This window comes from Hyperolius riggenbachi, chromosome 1, assembly GCF_040937935.1.
Source record: "Hyperolius riggenbachi isolate aHypRig1 chromosome 1, aHypRig1.pri, whole genome shotgun sequence".
NCBI lineage: Eukaryota > Metazoa > Chordata > Amphibia > Anura > Hyperoliidae > Hyperolius > Hyperolius riggenbachi.
Window position 1 is genome coordinate 537,390,069 of NC_090646.1, and position 10,559 is coordinate 537,400,627.

The window sequence follows — 10,559 nt, forward strand, 5'->3', positions numbered from 1 at the left end:
GTGGACAGGAGGAGTTCTTATGGACCTTTGGGAGAGCGTAAAATACAGGTACAGTGGGATGTTTAATACAAATACATTCAAAGTCTCCTTTGTCCAGGATTTTCCTATCAAGTGCAGATTTCAGCAAGGCCTCAAATTCATCTAGAAATTTACTCGTTGGATTCTGGTTTAGTTTTCAATATTACCTCCTATCATTCAAGAGTTTATTACACATTTCAATATATCCGTCCCTTGACATTACAACAATGTTGCCCCCCTTGTCAGATTTTTTAATAATGAGGTCATTATTTCTTGAAAGGTCATCTAAAGCTTTTCTCTCGATAGGGTTGAGATTGTTATATGTCACCCTTTTATGGCTCCCCATCCTGGCCAAATTCTCTAATTCCTTAGTAACAACATCGACAAAGGTCTGTATAGACGGATACTGACTGATTGGTGGGCAAAATTTACTTTTCCCTTGCAAATTACTGACAGGTGTACAAGTCGGTCTCTCTCCTGAGGTGTTCTCCTCCAGGAGCGCATTTAAATTACTTAAGGCCTGCTCATCCCTCATAAGGTCCCTCCTGCTTTGCACATTCAGAGTGCACATATATTTTTTTATGGCTAACTTTCTGGCAAACAGATTGATGTCCTTAACAGTATCAAATAAATCAAAATGTGGAGTAGGCACAAAGGATAAACCCTTTGACAAAACATTGATTTCTGCTTCATTAAGTGTATAGTCTGTCAGATTTATAATTTTCATCCTATCAGTAGAATCATGTTCTGTCACCACTCCTCTTCCCTCTGTTTCCAATAACGGGGTTTGTATCCCCATTTGTCCCTGTTTTGTAGATCTCTCGGGGTGCCCCCTGATTTTGGTTGGCCTCCCCTGGGTTTCCCCCTCCCTTTTGGTCTCTGTGGAACGTTTTTTGTCTCCCCTGACTCTAAATCAGAATTATGTTCGCTTTCCGATTCAGTGTTAGTATCTGTCTCAGTGTCCGTATGTCCTGACACCGGCTTTGGTTGTGGTTTTTTGAGGGAACGGCTCTGGTCATAGACTTTATTGTTCTTAAAATCTCTACAGTCGCGGGTATATTTTTTATGTTTTTTACTCTTAATGCTCTCCTTATGATTATGAACCTTGTTTTGTAATTTCACTTCCAACTCTTTGTAGGAGGGATGAGTTTTGAAAGTCAAAACTTTTTTGAGAAATTCATTCAGTCAGACACCTTGAATTTTTAACAATTTATTAAAGGTTAAGTTTTATTGATTCAGTAAGGCTACTTGCACACCAAGATGTTGCGTTAGGTGCTACGTTAAGGTCGCATAACGTGCACCGAATGCAACGTATGGTGGTGCGGGAGAGGACGGTAGAGTGAGCCGCGTTAGGCGGCTCTATCCGTATAAGGTCTCCCAGAGTGGCGCTGATTGGCCGGCGGGACCACGTGATGCGGAGCGAGACTCTCCGCATCACGTGGTCCCGCTGGCCAATCAGCGGCCGCTAGTGCAGTGAATATTAAGTAGCCATGTGCGCGGCTACTGTAGCAGCATCTCCCTGCCTCCTCTCAACCCACACTGCGCATGTGCAAACAGTCTAACGCGGCTATAGCCGCTCTAACGCCGTAGCATGCTGCACTTTCCGACGTGCAGCGTTACATGTAACGCAACGTGGGCTGTGTGAAGTGAACAGCCCACTTGTGTTACATTGCTGTGCGTTGGGGGAGCGTTACAGGCGCACTAACGTGCGCCTGTAACGTCTTAGTGTGTAAGCAGCCTAAAAGGAATTACTCTGTAGTGCTCAGGCCCTCATGCACTTCAATGTTGCAGTGAGGATAAGTGGGGGGAGAAGGACAGGCATTGGCATCGGCAAAAAAAAGCATTTGGACCAGAAGACATTTTTAGGAGAGAAAAAGTGCGTCTTCTGGTCTGAAAAATACGGTAGTTACTAAGATTTTCACAGAAGCGGTAAATAGTTTGGTAAATTATCAAACAACCTGCAGTGCGTTACCACAAAATGCGCACGTTAACAGTGAAGCATACTTTTCATTTCAGTTGCTGCTATATAGTCGGCTACATACAATCCTCATCGGAGCAATCCCTCCGGGGGGAATGCGACAGGAAGCCCTACATGCTCAGCAGATTTCCCTTTCTCCACATAAAACCTTATACAGTGGCTTACAAAAGTATTTAGCCCCCTTGAAGTTTTCCACATTTTGTCACATTACTGCCACAAACATGAAACAATTCTATCGGAAATCCACGTGAAAGACCAGTACAAAGTGGTGTACACGTGAGAAGTGGAATGAAAATCATACATGATTTCAAACATTTTTTACAAATAAATAACTGTATGTAACGATTGGGTGCTGCTACTCAGACGTCTGATTATTGGGTGATCTGCAGTATCACCAATAATGCAGACACTATACCTGATTATGTGGTGATCTGCAGAAACACCAATAATGCAAGTATAGCTCACAATGTACTATGTGATAGTGATTGGTGCAACAGTAAACAATAAGAAGATAGAGCCTCCCAAAGGAGCTGGGAGGCCTAGCAACACTGTACTTTAATAGTTTGACTGAACCTTACCAGAGAGGGGCTAGTAAGGTACTATCCGTACAGGTAATGGCAATATAAAGCAAGACCTTACCAGAGGAGCTGGTAAGGTACTGTCAGAATGCGTGCCTGTATACTTTAACCGGACCTTACCAGTGGAGCTGGTAAGGGACTACAGTGAACGTAGCTACGAAGTAGGTACAAGGCAAGATCCTATAAGTAAGTACTGAGTGCTCACTAGAGGAGCTGGTGGGCACTAACTGAGAACAATGCTAGTCCTCACCAGAGGAGCTGGTGGGTACTAGCTACAACAGAACTGAATAGGTTGACAAGACCTTACCAGAGGAGCTGGCAAGGTACTATCAGAGCAGTGGCGTACCTAGGGCATTTGGCACCCGGTGCTGGGTATTAAAAGACACCCCCCCCTTTAAAAATGGGCGTGGCCACAACGGGCAAAAAATTGGGCGTGGTCATGACCGCATGAGGGCGGAGCTAACTGTAATTTAAAGTATTAGCTAGTATAGTTGCCCCCAGTATAGCTAGTACAGTTGCCCCCAGTATAGCTGCCCCAGTGAAGCTAGTATAGTTGCCCCCAATATAGCTAGTATAGTTGCCCCCAGTATAGATAGTATAGTTGCCCCCAGAGCTGCCCCAGTATAGATAGTATAGTTGCCCCAGTATAGCTAGTTTAGTTGCCCCCAGTATAGCTAGTTTAGTTGTCCCCAGTATAGTTGTCCCCAGTATAGCTAGTATAGCTGCCCCCAGTATAGCTAGTATAGTTGCCCCGAGTATAGCTGGTATAGTTGCCCCAGTATAGCTAGTATAGCTGCCCCCAGTATAGCTAGTATAGATGCTCCCAGTATAGCTAGTTTAGTTGCCCCCAGTATAGCTAGTATAGATGCCCCCAGTATAGCTAGTATAGATGCCCCCAGTATAGCTAGTTTAGTTGCCCCCAGTATAGCTAGTATAGTTGCCCCCAGTATAGATGCCCCCAGTACAGTTGCCCCAGTATAGATGCACCCAGAATAGCTAGTTTAGTTGCCCCCAGTATAGTTAGTATAGATGCCCCCAGTATAGCTAGTTTAGTTGCCCCCAGTATAGCTAGTATAGATGCCCCCAGTATAGTTGCCCCCAGTATAGCTAGTATAGATGCCCCCAGTATAGCTAGTTTAGTTGCCCCCAGTATAGCTAGTATAGATGCCCCCAGTACAGTTGCCCCCAGTATAGATGCACCCAGAATAGCTAGTTTAGTTGCCCCCAGTATAGTTAGTATAGATGCCCCCAGTATAGTTAGTATAGATGCCCCCAGTATAGCTAGTTTAGTTGCCCCCAGTATAGCTAGTTTAGTTGCCCCCAGTATAGCTGCTCCAGCAGGGGAAGAGCAGCGCTGGAAGGAGGGGTGACAGGGATAGCGGCGGGGAGGGGGGAAAGATCCCCCCTCACCTGGGTCTCCTCCTTCCGCCTCTCTTCCCCTCCAAATGAAAGCGGAGGCAGCGGGCAACTTAGAGTAAGGGCGGGCGGGCAGAGACGACTACCCACTTTACGTCTGGCTGCGTCCCAGCAGCTGGAGCGCTCCGTCGCCGTCACGTGCCTTCTTCTCCGCCTCCAATGCGTGTCACAGCATTGGAGGCGGAGACGAGGCATGTGACGGCGACACAGCGTTCCAGCTGCTGGAACGCAGCCAGACGTAAAGTGAGTAGTCGTCTCTGCCCGCCCGCCCTTACTCTAAGTTGCCCGCTGCCTCCGCTGTCATTTGAAGGGGAAGAGAGGCGGAAGGAGGGGACCCAGGTGAGGGAGGGGGGGATCTTTCCCCCCTCCCCGCCGCTATCCCTGTCACCCCTCCTTCCAGCGCTGCTCTTCCTCTGCTGCGGCTGCATGGGGGGTCGTGGCGACACCCCCCTGGCTGGCTGTCACCCGGTGCGCCACGCCCCCCTGCGCCCTATTGTAGGAACGCTACTGTATCAGAGATAAGTGACTGGATAGTTTGACAAGACCTTACCAGAGGAGCTGGCAAGGTACTATCAGACACAGTAACTGTATAGTTTGGCAAGACCTTACCAGAGGAGCTGGCAAGGTACTATCAGTAACAAGTGTCACCTCACCAGTGGAGCTGGTGGGTAATACTACAAACACCTCACCAGTGGCAAAGGACCACTGGTGAGAGGAGTGGTCAGACAGGCAAGGTTCGGCAACAGAGAGGCAGTATTAGTACAGGAACGACAGGCTGGAGAATAGTAGGTAATCAGGCAGAGGTTCAGCAACAAGGGTCAGATAGGCAGAAGTACAGAATCAGTAAGCAAATGTGAGGTCAGAGAATAGCCAGAATCATACACAGGTAATCAAATAATAACAATATACAATAGTCCTAGTCTTGTGTGAAATCCCTGGTTTCCTCCCAGATCAAAGCACACCGGATACTAGTCTAAGGTCTGAGCGCTAACACGAAGTATTCACGACAGCAGACAGCTAGCTAATGGAGAACGGAGGCTTAAGAAGCAGAGGAAGGCTCTCAGCTGCGCCCAGCTCGGAAACAGCCAATCCGAGCGCCGAGAGTCACCTCTGACATCAGCCGACCGGCAGGTCAGCTGACGCGCCTTCTCCCAGCATAAAGATCCTGTCTCCGCGCGCAGCCGCTCGAGACAGCGACCCTATGAGCTGATGACAATACCGGTCCCGGCGTGCTAGATGCCGACGGAACGGATGAGGTCTGGGAAGAGTGAACAAAGGCGGCTGCGTTTACACCCTGAGTGTCCCCAGCCGCCATTCCTACAGATGTTACACTGCAAAGTGGGGTGTGCGTAATTATTCAGCCCCCTTTGGTCTGAGTGCAGTCAGTTGCCCATAGACATTGCCTGATGAATGCTAATGACTAAATAGAGTGCACCTTGTGTGTAATCTAATGTCAGTACAAATACAGCTGCTCTGTGATGGCTTCTGAGGTTGTCTAAGAGAATATTGTGAGCAACAACACCATGAAGTCCAAAGAACACACCAGACAGGTCAGAGATAAAGTTATTGAGAAATTTAAAGCAGGCTTAGGCTACAAAAAGATTTCCAAAGCCTTGAACATCCCACGGAGCACTGTTCAAGCGATCATTCAGAAATGGAAGGAGTATGGCACAACTGTAAACCTACCAAGACAAGGCCGTCCACCTAAACTCACAGGCCGAACAAGGAGAGCACTGATCAGAAATGCAGTCAAGAGGCCCATGGTGACTCTGGACGAGCTGCAGAGATCTACAGCTCAGGTGGGGAAATCTGTCCATAGGACAACTATTAGTCGCGCACTGCAAAAAGTTGGCCTTTATGGAAGAGTGGCAAGAATAAAGCCATTGTTAACAGAAAACCATAAGAAGTCCTGTTTGCAGTTTGCCACAAGCCATGTGGGGGACACAACAAACTAGGGAAGAAGGTGCTCCGGTCAGATGAGACCAAAATCGAACTTTTTGGCCAAAATGCAAAACGCTATGTGTGGCGGAAAACTAACACTGCACATCACTCTGAACACACCATTCCCACTGTCAAATATGGTGGTGGCAGCATCATGCTCTGGGGGTGCTTCTCTTCAGCAGGGACAGGGAAGCTGGTCAGAGTTGATGGGAAGATGGATGGAGCCAAATACAGGGCAATCTTGGAAGAAAACCTCTTGGAGACAGCAAAAGACTTGAGACTGGGGCGGAGATTCACCTTCCAGCAGGACAACGACCCTAAACATAAAGCCAGGGCAACAATGGAATGGTTTAAAACAAAACATATCCATGTGTTAGAATGGCCCAGTCAAAGTCCAGATCTAAATCCAGAGCCGGATTAAGGCTAAATGGGGCCCTAAGCAAAGTAACTGATTTGGGCCCCCCCCATCATGTCGTAATAGAATCAGAAGATGCAGCTGCACAGCAGCATGCCGCACACACTGGGGCAGCCGAGCTACTGGTTGCTATGGGCAACAGCCCGCTTTCCTCTGTGGGTGCACAATGCAGGGAATAGCAACGGCAAAATGCAGAATGAGAGATGAATGGCAGGGACATTTGCACTCAGGGGCTGTGGCACCCCTGTGAAGAGGGCGCCAGATATCACAGCAGCAGCACTTTCCCCCTGCATCTCCAGCCAGGCAATAGCAGAAAGCTCTGGACACCGCCAAACCGGAAGCCGTTCCCCAGACAGAATTACATAACCACCCCCACCACCGAACAATCAATTTCCTCCCAAACTAGACAGCCACCATGCAGCCTCCATCCCAGTGAATACGATAGTCCAGCAGAGAAGGCAGCCGCAGCGGGGGAGAATGACAGCACCAGATGATTCACATTCACCTATTGCTATCCAAGCAATAGAGGTCCTGTCATCCGGAGCCCATCTGTCTCCTGGGTGCTGCCGCTCTGTTACTACTACTATTACTACTTCCTACTTCCTGTCTGATTTGAGAATCAGGAAGTTCAGAGCGAGCGGCTGCACTGTAGAAGAGACAGATGGGTTTCAGATGATGGGATCTCTATCGCTTGGATCATGGATAGGTGAGTGAGCGTTTGCCATCTGCTGCTATCATTCTTGCTGCAGCGAAAATATTTTCGCGAAAATAGCAAAAACTAAAAGGCATAGGGCAGCGGTTTATATATCATTGGAAAGAGGAGAAAGAGAGCTTTAAAATGATATGCATCTTTCCATAGTTACTGTACTGCTCAGAGTCCCTTTAACCATTATATCATCCAGCCACCGCTGACAGGATGGCGAGGGCTGGTTTATGTGTTGATGGGGCCCCTTTGACTCTGAATGGGGCCCCAAGCAACTGCTTTTGTTGCCTGGTTGGTAATCCGGCCCTGTCTAAATCCAATCGAGAATCTGTGGCAAGAGCTGAAAACTGCTGTTCACAAACGCTGTCCATCTAATCTGACTGAGCTGCAGCTTTTTTGCAAAGTAGAATGGACAAGGATTTCAGTCTCTAGATGTGCAAAGCTGGTAGAGAAATACCCTAAAAGACTGGCAGCTGTAATTGCAGCAAAAGGTGGTTCTACAAAGTATTGACTCAGGGGGCTGAATAAGTACGCACACCCCACTTTGCAGTTATTTATTTGTAAAAAATGTTTGGAATCATGTATGATTTTCGTTCCACTTCTCACATGTACACCACTCTGTATTGGTCTTTCACGTAGAATTCCAATAAAATTGATTCATTTTTGTGGCAGTAATGTGACAAAAACTGGAAAACTTCAAGGGGGCCGAATACTTTTGCAAGTCACTGTATATTGCCACCTCTGGAGGGAAAGCTGCCTGCAAGTTGCACCATTGCCCATAACCTATAGTAGACATCACTTACACTAGCTATGCCTAGAACTCATCAAGTTTCAAACCATACAATACTCTGTTCCCCGTATCACAAAAATACATCAAATGTTTTTGCATCTTGGAATTGGAATTGGAGTATCTAGTCAATCCCCCTCATACACGTCAATCTTAGATTGTAATCGGTCTCAACTCAGGACCGATCAAAGTTCTAACCAAACAGTGTTCAGTTACTAACATATTTTTGCATCCGCCCAAAAATGGATAGTTAGCTGATCAAACCACCTCATGCACATCCAACTAACACTGGAACCATTGCTTTTATTGCGTTTATACAGCCTTACCACAATTAATATTACTCCCACCAATTAGTCATCCTAAATAATAAATCCCCTTTGTTGCTGCGTCCTCCTCCTGTGTGTCCGTGCATGCATGGCGTTTGCTCGGGTGGGCGCGTGCTGACATGCGGCGGTGGTCTCAGGGGGAGGGGGGTTGTGAGAGAGTCCCATAGCCCGTTATATTAACCGTCTTTGGTCCACTAGTTAGCTATAAAACAGCTGATAACCTCAGTGGTGACAGGCTTCCCAACGTGTGGATCCACCTCGTCTCTATTTTAGATAATTCTCTCCTGTTAGTACACAAAGAGCTTACGTCTGCTGTTCCAAGTATCAAACCCTCCTCAATAGGGATGATCAGAACAGGCGATTTCCGATATCACGGAAATTCCGGATTCCACGTTAACGAAATTCCGTAACCGCTACATTCCGGCGGATCTCTGTGGAATTCCGCATTCCGGCGGAACCGTTTCCACAATGTTAAAGGGAACATAATGGATGACTCATTTTAAACAAATACCAGTTCCCTGGCAGTCCTGCTGATAACTTTGGCTTTAGTGGTGGCTGAATCACAATCCTGATTACAAATTTTTTTTGGAGCAGCAGGAGTTGTCGTAGGCCATGGGACCTAGAGGTGGTTTCACGGCGGTCATCACAATTTTTTTTGGAGCAGCAGGAGTTGGCGTAGGCCATGGGACCTAGAGGTGGTTCCACGGCAGTCATCACAATTTTTTGGGGGGAGCAGCAGGAGGTGTCGTAGGCCATGGGACCTAGAGGTGGTTCCATGGCGGTCATCACAATTTTGTTTGGAGCAGCAGGAGTTGTTGTAGGCCATTGGACCTAGAGGTGGTTCCGCGGCAGTCATCACAATTTTTGTTTGGAGCAGCAGGAGTTGTCGTAGGCCATGGGACCGAGAGGTGGTTTCACGGTGGTCATCACAATTTTTTTTGGGAGCAGCAGGAGTTGTCGTAGGCCATGGGACCTAGAGGTGGTTCCACAACAGTCATCACAATTTTTTGGGGGGAGCAGCAGGAGGTGTCGTAGGCCATGGGACCTAGAGGTGGTTCCATGGCAGTCATCACAATTTTTATTTGGAGCAGCAGGAGTTGTCGTAGGCCATTGGACCTAGAGGTGGTTCCACGGCAGTCATCACAACTTTTGTTTGGAGCAGCAGGAGTTGTCGTAGCCCATGGGACCTAGAGGTGGTTTCACGGCAGTCATCACAATTTTTTTGGGGAGAAGCAGGAGTTGTCATAGGCCATGGGACCGAGAGGTGGTTTCACGGTGGTCATCACAATTTTTTTTTGGAGCAGCAGGAGTTGTCGTAGGCCATGGGACCTAGAGGTGGTTCCACGGCAGTCATCACAATTTTTGTTTGGAGCAGCAGGAGTTGTTGTAAGCCATGGGACCTAGAGGTGGTTCCACGGCAGTCATTTCAATTTTTGTTTGGAACAGCAAGAGTTGTCGTAGGCCATGGGACCTAGAGGTGGTTCCATGGCAGTCATCACAATTTTTGTTTGGAGCAGCAGGAGTTGTCGTAGGCCATGGGACCGAGAGGTGGTTTCACGGTAGTCATCACAATTTTTTTTTTTGGAGCAGCAGGAGTTGTCGTAGGCCATGGGACCTAGAGGTGGTTCCACAGCAGTCATCACAATTTTTTGGGGGGAGCAGCAGGAGTTGTCGTAGGCCATGGGACCTAGAGGTGGTTCCATGGCAGTCATCACAATTTTTGTTTGGAGCAGCAGGAGTTGTCGTAGACCATGGGATCTAGAGGTGGTTTCACGGCAGTCATCACAATTTTTTTGGGGAGCAGCAGGAGTTGTCGTAGGCCATGGGACCTAGAGGTGGTTTCACAGCAGTCATTATAATTTTTTGGGGGGAGCAGCAGGAGTTGTTGTAGGCCATGGGACCTAGAGTTCCACGGCAGTCATTACAGCAACATTTTAATTTAGTCTGTCCAATCTTCATCGTGAATCAGTGAGTTCATTTTTATGAATGTTAGTATGTCCACATTGTCTGTGGACAGACGGGTCCGTTGGTCAGTGACCACCCCACCTGCAGCACTAAATACTGCCTCAGAAAGAACACTGGGCATGCAAGAACCTCAAGTGCATACTGAGCGAGTTCAGGCCAGGTATCCAGTTGTTTTGTCCAATACTCCATGGGGTCATTATTACTCTCCATATTGTCTGGAGCACTGGCCGACCCCAAGTAATCATTCACCATACAGGCCAGCCGCTGGCGGTGACTACTTTGCCTGTTGTTGGTGCTGCTGCTAGAAGGAGTATCTGGCATTGGCTGATAAAATTCCTTCAACATACTCAGCAGGTTCATAGATTGGCTATTGGTGCTGCTGCTGGGAGTGGGACCACCAGACCTTTGCTGAGTATGATGAGGCTTGGTAGC